Genomic DNA, 19817 nt, shown 5'->3' with positions numbered 1-19817 from the left:
GAATTATTATAATTTCAAGGATCATTACTGAGAAAGAAGAAAGTGTAAAATTGCAAGATGTTCACATCTCCATTCCATTTCTCTCACAAGCCATTTCCACTAAATGTGTAGAATAATAAAAACAATAACAACAAAAGACAGCATTCTACAATAGTTATGTATTTTAGGTAAAAGTTCATTTAGCAGTTTCTATTCATCAAAGAGGAAAAATAGTCATATAAGTTTTTGCATACCCTGGAAAATTCATTTCCCCCAAACCATGCAATCTTTTCTTAACCACTTTATCCAAAAAGTCTCCTTTCTTTCTGGTCAAACTTGAACTCAAAAGATGTTTCAGTTTATACAATATATTTTCCTTCTCTTAGTTCAGTACCATGTCCTAAGATACTGGTGGGGTCTTCTATTATAATGTAACAAGAAATGTTAAAAAGTTTCTCCCTCAAATTTTTAGACTAACATACATAACAAACATTAAAAAAAATAGGCTGAATTGGCAACAGAGTGGAATTTCAAAATGTTTTCTCACTGAGAACCTATCTGTAATAAAATAGTGTGACAATAACTTTTTTGAATGAAAGAGATTTAAGAAGATAACTGAGCTTTATACAAATACAGTGATAGTACATTAGGAATAAATGAAGAAGAGTATATGTGATTTCTTTTTATTGCTGACTTGAAGAAAGTTTTTTTTTTTTATGTTGCTAGCATAAACTTATTAACCTAACCTTTCATCAGGCCAGTAAATATCCTAGTTGTCTGGGATTCAGACAACAAAATTATTTCTTGAGAAAAAATCTGTGTTTTACTCTTTTTTGTATTTTAATTTAGCATTTATTTTAAACATTTTATTTATAAATTTTGACTTTCAAATTATCTCTGTCCTTTCCATTCCTTTCCTACTAACTAAGAAGGAACTTATATGATATCAATTATACATGTAAAATCATGCAAAACATACTTCCATTTTTGCCTTTTAAAAAAGTGAGAACAATTTGCAGTTGGAGTTCATCAATTCTCTCTCTCAAAGCAGATAGCATTTTTGTATAATTTGTCCTTCAGAACTGGCTTGGAACATTATTTTGAATAGAGTAGGAAAATCTTTCGCAATTGATCATCATTACATCATTGCTATTACCATGCATGATAATCTCCCAGTTCTTCTCACTTCACATTATATAAGTTGATATAAATCCTGCCATGGTTTTCTGAAACCAGCTCCTTGCTCATAGCACTCTGCCATAATCATATGTAACAACTTTTTCAGTCATTCCCTAAATGACAGGCATCCCCTTGAAATCCAATTTCTTGCCACAAAAAAGAATATTCTTTAAATATCTTTCTACAAAAAAAGGTCATTCCCCTCTTTGTTTGATATCTTTGGCCTACAGACCTAATAGTAGTATTGCTGAGTCAAAGGATATTCACAGTTTTATAACCTTTATGAATAGTTTCAAATTGTTCTCCAAAGCCAGTTCACTACATTACACAGTTCTTTAGCAGTTTATTAGTGAACTTATTTTCCCCTCATTCTCTTCAGCATTTGTCATTTCTGATAGGTGTGAAGTAGTACTTCAGAACTATTTTAATTTACATTTCTCTAATCAGCAGGATTTTACATTTTTAATATAATTGTAGATAGCTTTGATTTCTTCTTCTGAAAACTGCCTATATATAAAGGTATTTATGCATGTATACATATAAATACAAATATACATATATACATGTATCTATATATATTGTATATACATTTATATGTATATGTGTATATATATTATACATATATATGATTTATCTATTGGGAAATAGCTCTTATTATACACACACACACACACACACACACACACACACACATATATATATATATATATATATATATATATATAATATTTGACTCAGTTCTTTACTCAGAATAAATTTGAAAAAGTAGACTTTCATCAGATAATCTCGGTATAATTTTTTTTAATATTACTTCATTGTTTCTTTTCAACATAATGCACTTTCCCTGGTTATCTCTTTTAATTACAGCTATTTTTGCTTTGTCTAAAATCATGATTGCGATCCAAGTCTTTTTTACTTCAGCTTAAACATATTGAATTCTGCTCTAGCCCTTTATTTTAACTGTGTGTATATAGCTTTTTCTTTCAAGTATGTCTATTATAAGATTTTGTTGAATGTATGCTTTACTCTTTAGAAAATTTTCTTTCCTTCTCACTTTCCCTTTCCCCAATGAACGTCTTAAGCAAAATCTTTCCATCCAGCCCATATTGTACATCAATCCAAAATCCCAAATTGTCCATACTCCAAAATGTGTGTCTCTTTCTGGATTATAAATCCATCATCTTTTTAAAAAGAGGTAGGTGGTGTTACTCCATACTTTAAGAGGAGCTTTAATTGCTAGAGGGAAAAACAAGATGAAAGTGCTGAGATGGACAGAACATTTCTTGGTCAGTTTGTGGGAGAATATTAGGTAGAAAAAGAGATTATTTGAGTGAGGTGTTGTGCTGAGACCTTTCAGATGCCTGCCTAGTTATATAGCAACCTACAATTCAAAGAAATGTCTTAGTTGACATATGCAAGAAAAAATGGAAACTGGAATATCATAATAGCTCTTTTTTATAATGAAGTTTAAAGAATAATATAATTAAAGTTTGAAGGTTTTTAGAAACCAAATAGAATTGTGTATAACTTAGGGCAAAAACATTTTTAATATTGTGTCATTTTATGGCTGTAATAGTTTTGCATATGTGATTCTGTCATAGTCTGAATTAGAAACCTGACCTTGACCAGATGAAACCAGAATGACCTAGTTCATTGACGTTTGGTCAATTATCTATTACTTCAGTATTCAACTTCATGTTATGTACAAGTTTCATTGCTCTTTTTGTTATGTTTTAAATTCTGTGATTTTAAAGAATGAATTCACTTCAAAAAAACAAGTAAAGTTTGTAGCATTTAATGGATACACTACTATAACTATTTGAGATGTGACAATTATTGGTGTGGAAAAATTAAATATTTCAAGGAATACTCAAGTCCACATGAGATAAAGTTAATTTCATAGATTTACAAAAGAAATTGTAGATAGAGATGAAAAACGATGCCAATGACTAACAAACAAATATAGCAAACTGGACCAATTGGAAAAGAAAGACCTCCTAAAGGACCCAAGAAATTGGTGATACTAATATTGATTCTTATTGATATAAGCATCTTTTAATTTGAAAGAACTGTAAAATCAGCTTTAAAATTCAGTTGATAATCATTGCTATGAAGGAAAGAAAATATCATGAGCAAGATAATACAAAATTTCATTACAAAAGATTGGCAAAAGATGAAACTAACTTTTCATTCCAAGATGTACAAAAACCATTATCAAAGAAATATGTAAACCTGGATATGTTCATCTAACTATAAAACAACAAACAAAGAAAATATTCTGGTAAATTTTGTCTACTGAAGAAATAAGAAAATGATAAATTCTTATTAAATATATTAATGTACAGAGAAGAGAATTATTCCAGCTTTATCAAAATTCCCAAAGACAGAATGCTGCAATTCAAACTTGTACCATGGTCTATGTCACAAAAACTAAAATATACATGACAGACATAAATATGTTTTCATATCCTAGGAATTTGATTAAAATTTTACTTAAATCTTACATATTGATCATGGTCAAATTTAGTTAACAATAGTTTATCAAACCTACACTTCATATTCAGTATGGTGTGGTTTCACGATATGGCAGGCACAGGTCTTTCTTTCCCTCTCCCCCCGTCTATGAAAGTAAATTGATTTAATCTGTTTTAAAATCTTTCACAAAGATCTCAAATACATTAAGGAATGCCTGTCAAAATACTCTAAACTCAATATCAAATTATATACAGAATTTTGATTGGAGCAAAAGGATGACATAAATTGTGAAGCCAATTATAAAAGTTATTAAATGTAATCATTTATATTGTCCCAGTTAATTTGCACAATGCTCTAATCCAAGCTTTCTTTTTTTAATTACATTTCAATCTTTTAATTCATACATACTTAGCCTTCTGTTCTTAATTTATTGATTGAATAAACATTGATTAAATGTCCACAGAATTCAAGGCATTGTCACAGGTATTTGGGAAAGAAAGTAAAAAAATGACAGCTTTCCTTCCCTTAAGTAGCTTACAAAGGAGAAACTATCAAACCTCAACTTACAAAGCAGTTACTTTTATTGTTGTTTGCATTTCTTCCTTTTAAAGAATCAAAATTGCTGGTGACCTGAAGGGTGGAGTGATCATGTAAGAACTGGACACAGAGAAGGCAGGACAGCTCAAGTGTTCTATTGGTATTATTATATATACATATATTACATATATATCATGTTATTGTATTGAAATAACCAAAGGAAGGACTTTGCATCACATGTAAATTCCCTAAGGAAGATTTATGGAATGACAGGACAAGATTCTTTCAGGAGGCATGAGCATTGGGAGTTGATGAAATCTCACACCAATAAGATCATATTTTCATTTTGATGTCTAAGTATCTGACACTAAGAATCCCAAAACAATATGGCAGTCACAGGTCTTTGTTTATTTTTCTCTCTCCCCACTTATGTAAGTAAAATGACTTAATCTGCACTAAACTTCTTCACAAAGCTCTTATAACCATTTGTCTTTGTAATTAAACATGCTTTGGGAAATTCCATCACCTGATGTTCCCATGAAAATTTTATTTCATAATAAGAAACTTCAGTAAGATATGGCATAGCTTTATTCTAGAAATTTCATTTTTACCTTTCCTGATAATCTTCCAATCAGTATATTCTCCTCCATGTACTTGGACTGGGGATCACACTACAATCCTTCATTCTTGCTTTAGATTATCAACATCTCTACTTTAGCAATTTCTCTTCACTGAGCTGAATTTTAAACAAAACTAAAACCCAAGGTGGGATTTTAAGTTCACTTCTCAGTTCATAGAACTGAACTCACTCTATTGATTAAAACAACCACAAATAAGATTTAAGAACAGGTCAAACCATTTGAGGTCAAATCTTGGAATCTGGTCAGCTATTTTTTCTATTAACTAAAATGAGAACTATTTTCCTCTCAGAAGTGAGTTTTGGATTGGGAATATTGTATAACTCCAGAAGCAATCTTAGTGAATTAGCCAGGAAATACATCGTTGAAGCAAACTCACTTTGCCCCCTATGGGGAGACTATATACTTAAATAGGTAAAAGTGATATGGTATGAGCAGGAAACATTATATAATAAACACTGGGGCGCTGCATTTTTTATGAATTCAAAACCCACCAATATGAATCCTGTTGGCTAACTCTCTTAGGGGAGAAATTCCTTAAAATCAGGTTGGAGTCTTTAAATATAGTTGTTCCATTCTGAATCAGTTTTTCTATATTGAAAAGCTATGTGTCTGGGAATGAGAAGAAATAATTTCTCTTCCTCATTGGTGCTGAGAGTTGCAATACACTAGACTTAGTATATTTGTCTTGAATTTAATTATCCTACAATAAGATGATATTACCTAGTACACTAATGATTATTTGATTAAGCAAAACTAATCAATCAAAACCAATCAATATAGTTTTATTAGATGCCTCCTATGTGCCTGGCAATGTGTAAGGTACTAGAACTACAAATACAAAAATGAAAGAGTCTTTCTTTAAGGTCACTGAGTGTACACCTAGTAATCAGTCAGTCAACTGGCATTTATTATGCACTTCCCATAATTTCAGACACAGTGCTAAGTGCTGGAGGTACAAAAAGGGCTGGCGGGAATGAAGGGGGTTGAGGGAACATTCTGTGCTCTCAATGAGATCATTGTCTAATGGAGAAAATGTTGTTTGATTTATGTGCTCAAAGAGATCGATGTCATTGGGAAGGTGATGCCATAACATGTAAGTGAATGGGATTTAAGTGATGGAGGGTTATGTAAGATCACCTGCCTCACTTTCTCCTCCAGAGCCATCTGGGTTCAGTGGCCAGATATAGATCAGGACTGTTGGAGATGGCCCAAGATAAATGGAGAAAATAACATGCAAATGACTGTACAAACAAAATGCATACAAGATTAATTGAGGATAATTTCAGAGAGCAGGCACTAAGATTAAACTGGATTGGGAAAGATTTCTTGAAGAAGGTAAAATTTAAACCAAATCTTGAAGAAAGTCAGGGAAGCAAAGTAGTTACAATATAATGATAAGAAGGGAGACTGTACCAGATAAGAAGGTAATGCAGTGAATATCATATGTTCCCAAACATGTAAAGAATGTATGTTTACACATGAATGTCTGCACTATAAATTCATATTCATTTTACTTATTAAAAAGTATGCTAGTATAGACTTATATGCATACAAAATAAAAGTGATGGAAAGGAGCTAACACTAATAATTGGGTAGCTATTAAATACCACTAAGTTGTACATCCAAGTTAAACTTTGAAGAAAAAGTAGAGGTTCCAAGAAATGTAGGTGAGAAGAAAGAGATTTCCAAGCCCTCAGAATAGTCTGTGTTCAGATTAATGAAAAAAAATCTAGCATTAAAAAAGATATGGCCATGGATTTGAAGTAGCTTCAAAATCTAAACATTCAGGATTCGAATTGGTCTCTGAAACATATTTTGTTGTGTGACCCTGTTCAAGTCATTTAACAAATGTATTCTCTGCCTCATTTCTTTTTTTTTAATTTTTTTTTAAAATAACCTTTTATTGACAGAACCTATGCCAGGGTAATTTTTTACAACATTATCCCTTGCACTCACTTCTGTTCCGATTTTTCCCTCCCTTCCTCCATCCCCTTCCCCAGATGGCAAGCAGTCCTATATTCTGCCTCATTTCTTAATCATCAAATCACCAATCTTAACTTTAATAACCAAATGGGCATTGCCTCAGTCAAACTGAAACCTTTTATTTATTTATTTATTTATTTATTTATTTATTTATTTATTTTATTTTATTTAATAATAACTTTGTATTGACAGAATCCATGCCAGGATAATTTTTACATGACATTATCCCTTGCAATCACTTATGTTTCGTTTTTTTCCCTCCCTCCCTCCTCCCCCCCCCCAAGATGGCAAGCAGTCCTATATATGTTAAATATGTTGCAGTATATCCTAGATACAATACATATTTGCAGAACCGAACAGTTCTCCCGCTGCACAGGGAGAATTGGATTCAGAAGGTAAAAATAACTCGGGAAGAAAATCAAAAATGCAAATAGTTCACATTCATTTCCCAGTATTCCTTCTTTGGGTGTAGCTGTTTCTGTCCATCATTTCTCCAATGAAACTCAGTTAAGTCTTTTTGTCAGAGAAATCCACTTCCATCAGAATACATCCTCATACAATATCGTTGTCGAAGTGTATAATGATCTCCTGGTTCTGCTCATCTCACTTAGCGTCAGTCCATGTAGGTCTCTCCAAGCCTCTCTGTATTCATCCTGCTGGTCATTCCTTACAGAGCAATAATATTCCATAACATTCATATACCACAATTTACCCAGCCATTCTCCAATTGATGGGCATCCATTCATTTTCCAAACTGAAACCTTTTAAAGACCTTAATTTAAAAAGGCCAAATTCTTCTACTTCATCCAGGGCCATCTCTAGTCATCCTGATCTGTATTTTGCCATTGGATTAGACACAGATGGTTCTGGAGAGGAAAGTGAAGCTGAGGACTTTGTACAGTAGCCTCAATAACTTAAATGCAATTCACTAAAATGTCATGGCATCAACTCACTGATGTTATGGTCCTCTTTGAAAAAGGTCAGCCAACAATAGCAATACTAGAGGACTATAAATTGAAATAAAAGTGCTGCTTCATCTTGGTCTTAAGAGGAAATGCCCTCCACCAAAAAAATTGCAGTTTCATTTTCTGCCTTTATCTATTTGGATGGGCAGACTTTAAGTATCTCTCTTTGAAACAAGGTCAACTTCCTCTTTGTCATTAAATATTATTCTTAGTTCATAGGACCCAAATCTACAAAATGCCTTAGAGATTGTAGTTCCAGGACCCAACACTGTGCTTGCTAATAGGGAGATTTAATAAATGTGTAGTGAATTGAATAAAAATAACTCAAATTTTATCTCATTTTGCAAAACAAAACAAAACAAAACAAACAAACAAAACTGAAGCCTTTATAATTTGAGTAATTTACTCAGTCACCCAAATCATGAAAAGCAGAGTCACTATTAAAAACCAAGTTTTCTGGTTCCAAATTCAGTATTCTTTGTGCTAACACATGGGAAATCACTAATACAGTGGAAAGAACAATGGATTTTAAACAAAAAGACCAGGGTTCAAATCTAACTTCTATTACCCATTATGTATATGATCATGAATAGGTCATTAGCTTTTTGTGTTTCTCTAGGATATTTAAATTGGAGCTGTGATAGAATGATCATTCAAAAAGTAAAGAAATTCAGCATAGAACCACATTGAGATTTTCCTCTCCAAGGAGACCATTTTATTTTATGAGTCATCCTTTCAAAGCAGCCTAAAAGTGTGAATGTTTAGTATTGTGAATTATATCACATCGGAACATTCCAATTTCTTTGGAAAGTCAAATGGTAAAATAAGATTGCATGACTGAAATTTCATTGTGACCTCTGTGGAAATGAGAGACACATGCCCAAAGAGCAAGGAGGGAAGGAAGGGAGGGAGAAGGGAAGAGAGGGAGGGAGAGAGGGAGGGATGGAGGAAGGAAGGAGGCAAGGGAGGGAGGGTTGGAGGAAGGAAGAAGGGAAGAGAAGGATGGAGGGAGAGAGGGAGGGAAGGAAGACAGAGAGGGAAAGAGGAAGGGAAGGAGGGAGGGAGTGAGGAAGGGAGGGAAGGGAAGAAGGAGAGAAAGGTGGGAAGGAAGGGGGGAAAAGTGGGAAGGAAGGAGGGAAAAGTGGGAGGGAAGGAAGGGAGAGAGGGAGAGAGGAAAGAAAGGATCTAGGAAGGGAAGAAGGGAGGAAAGGATCTAGGAAGGGAGGAAGGAAAGGATGTAAGAAGGAAGCAAGGAAGGAAGGAAAGGAGGGAGAGAGGAAGGAAACAGCAATGTGCTTTAAAATTAAATACTAATAATTCTTATTATTTACACGAATAAAATTGTCATCCATAGATAAGTTTATCCAATTTTCCTTAGAGATTTCTTTGTGCTCTTCCAATCTAGGATACCTAATATATTTCAATATATTTGGATAAGAGTTTAGGGGCTGGGAGAGGGGAATCCACTGCATGAGGTACCTCTACACAGCAGAACAGCTGTCATCTTTGTTACACATCTAAACATATGAGACTTGGCCATACCTGTTTCATTGCCCAAACAGGTTTGATAAGTCCAAGGGAAATATAAATGAAGAACAGCTGTTGTTTAAATAAGGTCAGGCAAAACAGGGATACAGACCATTCACTATGATGTTCAATAGTGTTTATATTGTCCAGTTCAAAATGACTTCAAAGTTGATTTCCACAGAAGAAAGTTGATGTGGCCAAATTTTCCAGGATTTCTGAAGAGTTGTCAGTAAGAAAGGGCCATTTTTTATAGCTAAGATTGCTGCTTGAAAGATAGGTTTATCAAATGTGCATCACATAGAATGCAAAAAGCAGTGATTTTGGAGGTAAGAGATTTGGCTTTTAAACTAAACTGCTCCTTATTTACCATATAATTTTAGGCAAATCACTTATAACTCTTCTATTATTAATTTCCTCATCTCTAAAATGGGCATGTATTCATTGACTCAAATGATATATTGTATATAAAAGGGGAGGATTAGATGTGTTAGTAGGGGGAGATTCCAGCTGAGGGCAACTCTCTCTAGTAATTAAAACTGAGATCTTCTATGCAATTTTTAGACATAAAAAGTTGTCTTTTTCCCTGAGACAAGTGATTTGCCCAGGTTACACAATCATATGTGTCATAGATGGGTGCGTTTTCCTATCTATATGCCATATTCTCCATTGCATAGAAAACTACAGAAAGGCAGTTTGTAATTAAATGAGAGTGAAAATGTTAACTAATTGACTTTTTTTGATTAAATAAATATGTGTAATATTTTAAACATTAAGCAGAGAGATTTGGGGTTAGGACACCTGGCTTTCACAAATCATATAACCAATTGGACTCAGTTGCTTCATCAGTTCAGATGAGACAATTAGATTAGTTGTTCTGTAAAGTTCCTCCATTTGTAAATATATGAGGCTCTGGTTGTAATGCAGGATATGCTGCATTATATCTAATATATGATGAAGAAGGGAAAACTCACTACATTCAAACTTACAGATATTACCATGACTTTGTGATTATACTGTGAATTATACTACTATATAATTCTGTGATTATACTATTGAAATAGTTCTTTTTCATGAGTATGCCAACCCAAGATCACTATAACTACCAATTTCTTCATCTCTAAAATGATCATATAGCACTTACCTCAAATAATGTTGTTTTTATTTGGTTGTTTTCAGTTTTATTGGACTCTCTGTGATCTCATTTGGGGTTTTCTTGGCAAAAATAGCAGAGCTATTTGCCTTTTCCTTCTCCAGCTCATTTTATAGATGAGAAAACTGAGGCAACCAGAGCTAAGTGTCTTTTCACACAGCTAGTATGTGTCTGAAGCCATATTTGAACTCAGAAAGAGGAGTTTTCCTGACTCCAGTCCTAGAATTCTATCTCATGCATACACATTTTGCCTGGTTTAATGTCTGTTTAAAAAAACAAAACAAATCAAAACAAAGGAAAAAGGAAGGAAGAGATGGGAGGAAGGAAGGGAGGGAGGGAGGATAGGAGGGAAGGAGAGAGAAATGGAGGGACGAACTTAGGAAGGAAAGAAGGAAGGAAGGAAGGAAGGAAAGAAGGAAGAAAGGAAGGAAGGAAGGAAAGGAGGGAGGGAGGAAACCTTGTTCACTGACTTCAGGCTGCAAATAATTAGCACCTTGCTAGACATGAGCTGGTACCTAGAATTATACTTCAGAAGCTTGCTATCTTTAATGGTCTGATAGATGCCAATTCCCCCAATACAAAGTTCCAAATACAAATCTCAAAATATCTTTGAAAACTCAACCAAATAAACTCTTACAACATGAGCATAATCACAGACCAAACTCCCAAAATTGCCCACCCATAATATTGAAGTACAAAATTTTTAAAACTATTTTGTAATAGATGTCGTCATGCCAAGTACTCATCATCTCCAAGCTTCATGGAACACAACACTTTCAAAATACAGCAATCTAGCAGTAGGAGTCATATTGGAACCTGACAATGCATTCGAATAGTCCTATCTGTTCCTAGAATTGACTCAGGAATTATATTTGTTATCCACAGAAGATGAGCCTAGCAATTTTATTCAATTACAAAGGTAGTTAATTTATTTATTTTGCAATGATACACAGAATACTTGGCATGTAAAAATAATAGTAAGATTATAGCAGCTTGTCTTAGGATCATTTCTGTGTAAACTTCATTGAACAGGGCAAGCAGAATAATTTTCAATAATAATAATAATAATAACAACAATAGGAATAGTAATGATAGGAATAAATACATCTATGTTTCCATGTTTCTTTCTGAAGTAATTGAAATTTCTTCAATCATACTTTTTTTTTGCTTTTATAGTCAATACTTTTCTAATTTAATATTGCATTTAAGTATTTTTAACATATCTCATATTTGATGAGAACTCATTTCCTATATATAGAATTTGGGCATAGAGAGTCAGATACATCAGACAAATATAAATAATAAGGTAGATGTGCTACAGGACCAGAATAAAATGAACACTTCCATTGCTAAAATATCAAGCTTAAATAAGAAATTATTCTAATTCTTACAGTGTAACTTTGGATTGTTTGTTCAATCCCTATATGTATATGCTAATATCTGCTTACTTTTACTTATTAGTTTCATTTTCAGCTTCATTTCATTTCAAATATTATTTTCTGAGAGTGTCTTCTATAATCTCAGAAAATCAGGGGAAATGCATTCATATGGTAGTCTCCATACACTTTTCTAAGTCCCAAAGTTGGAAAACAAAAATAAATCAGGAAGAAGGGTCTCAAGTTCATGTCATATGATATTTCAGTTGATTGTACTGGGATATTTGGCTAGAAAAGGTAAAAAATTCAAGAAGAATGATGATAACAATATTTAGATAATAGCAATTATAACAACTAATACTTACATAGCACTTTAAAGTTTGCAAAATACTTTGTAAATATTATCCCAATTTATCTTTCCAATATTCCTGGAAGATAGAGAATATTATTTTTATTCTTTTACAGATGAAGAACGTAAGGCAATCAGAAGTGAAATGACTTGTCCAGCTAATAAATATCTAAGTCAGGGCAGCTGGATGGTATAACAGATAAGAGTGCTGAGGCTAGAGTAAAGATGTTTCATCTTCCTAAGACTTATAGAAATACCTATGAGATTAATATGTCTCTTCTCTTTTTTATAAGCAAACAGCTTTTTTTTTTTTTTTTTTTGCTTTACAAGCAAACATAAAGCAAACCTTTTTGCAAGAAAGAGACAATCAAGAGCTTGCAGAGAATCAATGTATTGTTAACTTCTAAACACCTTTGTTGGCTGACCTTGCTTATCTGTGCACTCCAAACCAGCCTAAACCAGCTTTGTGGTCATGTATTCCCACGAAACATCTAGGTTCTGTGTTTTACTAGTTCCTGGGAAACACTATCTTTTCTGTACCCAAACCTCTCCTTTGGGGTTTTCAAGCAACAGTCTTCTCAACAATGTTTGATGTTCATGAGTCAATTGCCACACATATTGGATTTGCAATCATGCTTTTTCAGTGGTGGGCAGAGTCATCCTAACTGTTGTAAAATGTCTCTTCCCCAAAGATTGACGGGGATTTTTTCAACTACAAAAGAAGTAAAAATTCCTGTTTCACCTTCAAATATCCATCTCAAAGGAGTAGCACTAACTTCAGCTGCTATTGATCCTCTTATGCCAGATATATAGGTGTCTGCCTTAATTTTGGCAGTGGCTGTAATAGCTGCAATGCAGAATATTCCTGGATTCTGTTGTGGGAGTCAAAATCTAGACAAATATCACCAAATTGTCTATTAGGATTATGTATCAGTAAACTTAATGCTAGTACTTCTCCTGGGTGATAAGTCACGCATTGTCTACCTGTATTAGTGACTGGGATATTAGCTACACATTTCCCAATTACCCAAATTGGTGTATGGATAGACACTGTTTTGTAAGCACTCTCAGGAGGTGAAATGGTCAAGCCTACTGAACCTGGAGACAAAGGATCCATAGGCCAGACAGAGACAGATTTCACCTCTCCAGGGAATATCTCAGTAGTCCCAGCTGCATACAATTCTATTCTCCCCAATTGTAATTCCCTTTCTCCCATTGGGTTGCTTCTTACCTGATTGATCATGTGGGAGTACTGAACTTCTAAAGACTCTCTGGGTGTAACCTCAGCTGCCATCATGCCCCAAATGATTTTTACCTGGGGCCCTGCATCTGGGCACTGCTACCCATTTCCCTGAGTGAATCTACATTGTGATGCCCAATGGAGGCCTTTGTTACATTTCAGACATAGGGTTTTGGATCTTGTTCTCCCACCCTGTCTTCTTTACCAACATCGAGCTTTCAGATGCCCTACTTTACTACACTGAAAGCATTGACAAGTCTCTCTGGAAATCCCTTGCCAAAAGGGACCCTGTTTTCCCATGCTCAGATCTTGAAAAGTCTGCATCACAGCCTGGGTATAAAGGTTATTTGTGCCCACTGTGGCACAGTGCCTTATGATCTCCTCTAAAGAAGTATCCTTGTGTATTCCTAGTATAAGTCTTTTATAAACCTCATTAGCATTTTCTCTAGCACGTTGTCTTATCATAATTTCTGTTCCTGCATTTTCACCAATAGTTTGTATGGCAGCTGTCTGTAGACTTCCCAAGAAATCAGCAAAGGATTCATTTGGACCTTGCGCTATTTTCATATGAAGGCTTACTCTCTATCTTGTCTTCCTGGGAGGGTGTCCCATGCTTTGATAGCAGCAGAAGTAACTTGCTCATATACTGCTATAGGGTAATTAATATGCACTAAAGTGTCTGCATAAGGACCTAAACTTGCTAATTGATCAAAGGTGAATGGTATATTAATTCTAGGTTGCCTATTTCATTGGGCTTGTGTTCTACAGAGTTCACTATATTCAGAAAGCCACAAGTTTTGTCTAGGTTCTAAACATGTCCTTGCTATATATTTCCAATCACTAGATGCCATCTTAACATAAGATGATGTAGACCCATAAAGAGTGCAAGACTTTTTCAGATCCTTGATAATTTCCAGATTAAAAGGAGCGTATCTTCTTCTTTTTTGACCTAAAGAGTCAAACTCTTCAATCACAAGGTATGTTTCTATTCTCAAGTCAGATATATCCTGTCCTTTCTCTTTAGCTTTAACTAGTGCCTTTTGTAATCCTGTCATAGGGGGTGGACAAAACTGCTGCATGGGTGATGCTGATAGTGTCACTACCTCTCCCACTCCTCCTTCTCCTTCCACTCACAAAGATGAAATTGAGGGTTGAAGGTCATGAGATGGGGAATGCCCTAAGAGCTCCTGCTGAGCTCTCTCTTTAATTTCACTCTTTAATTTCATGAGTACTGTACTTACCTCCTTTCTTGTTAAATTCTTCATGCTTTTTAGCTGCTTTATCAGTACCATCTCCCTCCTGCTCTTTCTCCTTTGCCCTTATTTGAAAACTTGTGGAATTCCTTAAAGCCAATTGTATTATATTGTATATATAGAATATTTCCTTAGGAATTGAATCAGGACCATTATCATTGTAATAATCAATTAGTTGCTCTCCCACTAGTTTCCACTTATCTGGCTCAAATTTTTCTTCCTTAGAAAACCAAGGAGACATGCATTCTAATATTTCTAAGAATTTAATGATCTGCTCCCAAATCACCAACAAACCTTGCTTCTTTATTAACCTAACAATGCTTGCTACACATTTCCCTTTGGGGTGGGGAAGGCTCTTTTCTTAGTATTTGCCCCATTTCTGCTGAAAAAAGGAAAGTGAGTAGTCTATTCACTCTATTTCCAGGTCACAGGGGCTTCTCTATTGAACTTACATTCTTTTTAGTTGAGCTGCTAAATGTAGGTCCTTATGTCCAGAGCCTCAAAATGTAGTATGCTTCTTTCAGTGCCCCAAGTTTGGATGCCAAAATGTAATGTCTGGGCTAGCTTTCTGGAGGTCTTCTGGAAGGCCTTTGGCCTAGTCACTAGGAGGATAGCCAGGAATAGAGTCTAAAGTTTTTATTGTCCCCTTCACAGTCTGTTTACTCTGACTAACTGACCCTGTCTCCAGTTCTCTCAGCCATTAAATACTCTATTACAATTACATAATTACAGCATACTGAGTATGTGTGAACTAGAGAACTATTACATCATCATACTAAGTACTAAGTATATGTGAACTAGAGAACCATCATTACATCAATTACACTGAATTAACACCTTATTGTGAGTATCCTTGTTTCAAGTATACTTCTCCAGAGTTCCAGCGCTCTACATTTATTCAGTATCCAGCTTGCCTCATAAGGTAATTCATAGAAAACAGACATATTAAACTTATGGGGTATTTTTATAATTAACTCTAAACAATTCAGTTTATTCTCAGTTTCCTCATCTATATGAGCTGGAGAAAGAAATAGCAAACCATTCCAATATCTTTACCAAGAAAATTCCAAATGGATCTGAGCACAACTGGAAAAAAAAAAAGACTGAACAATAATAAAATATCTAAACCACATTTAAACTCAACCTTCCCAACTTCAGATTGAATTCTGTACCTACTAAATCACCTAGCTGCTTCAATATTAGAGATTCTGCCATGTAGAAGAGGGATTGTTTGCTCAGTGGGCAGAGCAACAAGCATAAGCTTGCTACAAATTGTTGATTGTACGAGGAAATGATTTTTATTCCCCCAAATATAAGGTAGATTGGATGGTAACTATGTGGTGTGATGAGAAGAGTCAGAAAGACCTGATCAAATACAGTCTCAGAAACTTCCTAGCAATATCTTCTTGAACAAGTCAAATATCCTGTTTGCCATTGAAGAAAGCAATAACAAACCACTCCAATATCGTTCTTAAGAAAATCTAGAAAAATAAAGTCACAAAAACGTGGACACAATTAAAATGATTGAACAGTAATAAGTGTATACTTTACTTTAGGACATTAGTATGACATGAAATCTTAGAGAAATCTAAGAAATTCTCTAAATGATGACAAAATACCTGTATCCACTTAGTTTTCTATGTGCTTTTTTCTTCACATATCAAAATATGTTTGGTGGGTTTTAAATAAAGTAATATATTTGCTACCTACCACAACATATTATTCAAATTCCAGTTTCCTTTCCTCTGCTGCTAATTGTTTTCCAAGCCTGCTTTTTGGTTTAAGGCCTAGTTCTTAAGAAAGAAATCTAGCCAGTAAACCCCAAGATATCTTGTGAGGAATCAGAGGTACAAAAACCAAAAATTGCTTCTAAGAGTATCCCTAGATAATTCCCTATGTGGACAGAGGGAGAGAAGGAAGGAATGAAAGAAGGATGAAAGGAGGGAGGAGGGAAAGGAAGGAGAGTGGGATGAAGGGAAGAAAGGAGGAAGGATGGAAGAAGGGAGGGAGGGAAAAAAGGAAAGAAGAAAGGAAGAAGGAAAGGAGGCAGGGAAAATGCAAAGGAAGGAGAAAGAGAAGAAGGGAGGGAGGGGGAGAGGAAGAAAAGAAATGAGGGAGAGAAGGAAGAAGGGAAGAAGGAAGGGACAGAGGGAGGAAAGGAAGAAGACAGGAGAGAAGGAGAGAATGAGGAAAGGAGGGAGAGAAGGAAGGAAGCAGGGAGGGATGAAAAGAGGAAGTAAGTGAAGAAAGTAAGGAAGGAAGAAGGGAGGGAAGGAGAGAGGAAAGGCAGATGAAAAGAGGGATAAAGGAAGGGAAAGAAGGAAGAGTGAAAGAAGGGAGAGAGAGAAAAGGGGAGTGGGAGAGAGGGAGGGAAAGAAGCAGAGAAAGAGGGAGGGAGAGAGGAAGGGAGGAAAAAAGGAAGGAATGAAGAAAGGAAGGAAATGTAATAGCCAGGCTAACTCTCTGGTGGGCCTAAGGATCAGCTCGAGGCCTTGGGCTTAGTGGAGAAATGAAGTGAAGGAGGCAGTTTGCCACATGGCTGGTCAAAGATGGAGTCTGGAATCTGGAGTCTGGAGCCTGATTCTCTATGGCTGAGAGTGCTGTGGCAGAGAGAGAGCCCTCTGTCTCTGGAAGGGAGGCAGGGAGGGAGGGAGGGAGGAATGGAGGAGGAAAGAAGAAAGGAGGGAGGGAGAGGAAAGGAAAGAGGAAGAGGGAGGGAGGGAGGAAAGAAAGGAAAAAGGAAGGGAGGTGAAGAAAAGGAGGGAAAGGAGAGAAGAAGGGAGGAGTCTTTTTAACTGACCAATTCCAGAACAACTTTACTCAGGGAGGTTCTTATTTGTTCTCAAAGAGGACCATGACATCAGGGAGAGGATACCATGACATCCAAATGAATTGGATTTGAGTGAGAGAGGACTGTGCAACGTCATCTCTTTCACTTTCCCCTCCAGTCATTTGGTCAAAGACAGGATATAGAATAATAAGACTGGAGATGGTTCTGCATGACATGGGAGACCTTGGTCTTTTTAAGGGAAGGTCTTCAATACATCTCCATTTGACTGAGGCCACACCCATCCAATGATTAAGGCTAGATAGCAATTAAGGCAAGAATCTCTTCTTTAGCTCAGTCCAAAAAAATAATGATAATAATCTAAATAAATAAATGAATGAATGAATCTAGGAGGGGAAAACCCTTAGTTTTTTCTGGCCAAAGCAGTAATGGTTGATGTTTAGATTCAATCTGAGTCAGTGAGGTCCCAAACAGTGAATGCCCTCCCTCCTTTTTGATTTGTAAATCCCATTGGCTTCAAGAACTGACTGAAGCCACAATTCCTCTCAGTATTTTTTTCTGTTCAATCTGACCTCTATTATCTTTCTTCCTCAATAAACTATAGTGGCTCACTATTACCTCCAGGATTAAATTCAAAGTTCTTAACAACCTGAACCTTTCTTGGAGGATCTTCTTCCATTTTTCTCTCCTCCATGTACTCCAAAGTTGTAGAGCGGCTGAAAAATGCCACATAAGACATTCAGTGCAATATTGATCCAACATATAAAATCTAATTGTGATATTCCAACAAAGAGTCATCTAAAATTTCACTTGCAAACTACAAAGGGAAACTTAGGACCTTTAGCAGCTCATTCTATATATGGCAGTTTTCATTGTAAGAAAGTTTTTCCTAATCATGAATTAAAATCTGCTTCCCTACAAATTATATTTCTACTAACTACTTCTGCATTCTAAAGAGAATAGAGTAGTCACTTTTGGAGAAACATTTAACTAATAAGGGGGAAGCTGATTTTTAATCAGGGCTGCCAAAATCAAGGTAGAGGATGGGGAAAGTTGCACTTCTTATGTAATGGGATGTGTTTCTTTCTTGCAAAAACTGCTATTCCAATTCCTCACCATATGAATCTTTGTGCTGCTACTTCTGGGCAGTCACTTCTCATGTCATATTGTCATGGGGAAGTATCAGGAGGATGGGCTGCTTACTTTATCATTACAACTATATCCTTCATCAAACTATATTCTTTGTTGTTGCCCTTCTCTTGCCTTCCTCTTGTACTCTTCTTTGGGCCATGACCAATACCTCTCCCTCTTTCCCACAAAGGCAACTTTTTTTTTTTCCTTCTCAAGAGAAAAAAATCTTGCTTCTAATGTGACATTTGGGAATATCTGAAAGTAGCTATCTATCATCTCTCACTTTTTAAATTTTAAACTGGTATTTCATGTTTTCAAGACCTCTCTTATTGTTTGCCCTTTTGTGAATTAATCTTTCTTGTCCCCTAGCTTGTGAATTTATAATATAATATTATGCTTAGAATTAGTCGTATTAGTCTAGTCTTGTCTCTCCAATGACTTTTTGAGGACAGGGACCATACCTTTATACATGTCATGTCACCTAGAGTCCCTAGCACAATAGGGGATCAATCAATACTTGTTGATTCATTGGCTGAAATTTGCATTATCCTTTGGGATACCAAGTTATCTTTATTGAAACTGAAAGCATATGAGTAATGTACACTTGCCAACCAATTCTAATTGTGGCTCCAAGAAATTTGCATGCTCAGCAGCCACAATCTTGTAAAATGATCTAGGCAGATAAACTAAATCAGGTTCTTTATAGATTAAAGATCTATGATGCATCTCAAGTAATTAGTGTTGATGGAGCCACATTGGTTAGTGATAAGACCATGACCCTGGAGAGATGAGCTGAATGCTTCCATAGTGAACTTCTAAAACATCATCATCAATTAATGCTGAAGCCACTGATTGAAGCCAATCCAAATTAACAAAAAACATATGATCATCTCAATAGATGCAGAAAAAGTATTTGATGAAATCCAACATCCATTCCTAATAAAAACACTTGAGAGTATAAGAATAAATGGACTTTTCCTTAAAATAGCCAGTAGACTTTATTTAAAACCATCAGTAAGCATCATATATAATAAGGATAAATTGGAACCATTCCCAATAAGATCAGGAGTGAAACAAGATTGTCCACTATCACATTGCTATTCAATATTGTATTAGAAATGCTAGCTTCAGCAATAAGAGATGAAAAAGAGATTAAAGGAATTAGAGTAGGTAATGAGGAAATCAAATTATCACTCTTTGCAGATAATATAATAATATACTTAGAGAACCCTAGAGATTCTACT

The sequence above is a fragment of the Antechinus flavipes genome, chromosome 1 (assembly GCF_016432865.1).
Source record: "Antechinus flavipes isolate AdamAnt ecotype Samford, QLD, Australia chromosome 1, AdamAnt_v2, whole genome shotgun sequence".
Taxonomy (NCBI): Eukaryota; Metazoa; Chordata; class Mammalia; order Dasyuromorphia; family Dasyuridae; genus Antechinus; species Antechinus flavipes.
This window is presented reverse-complemented; position numbering follows the sequence as displayed.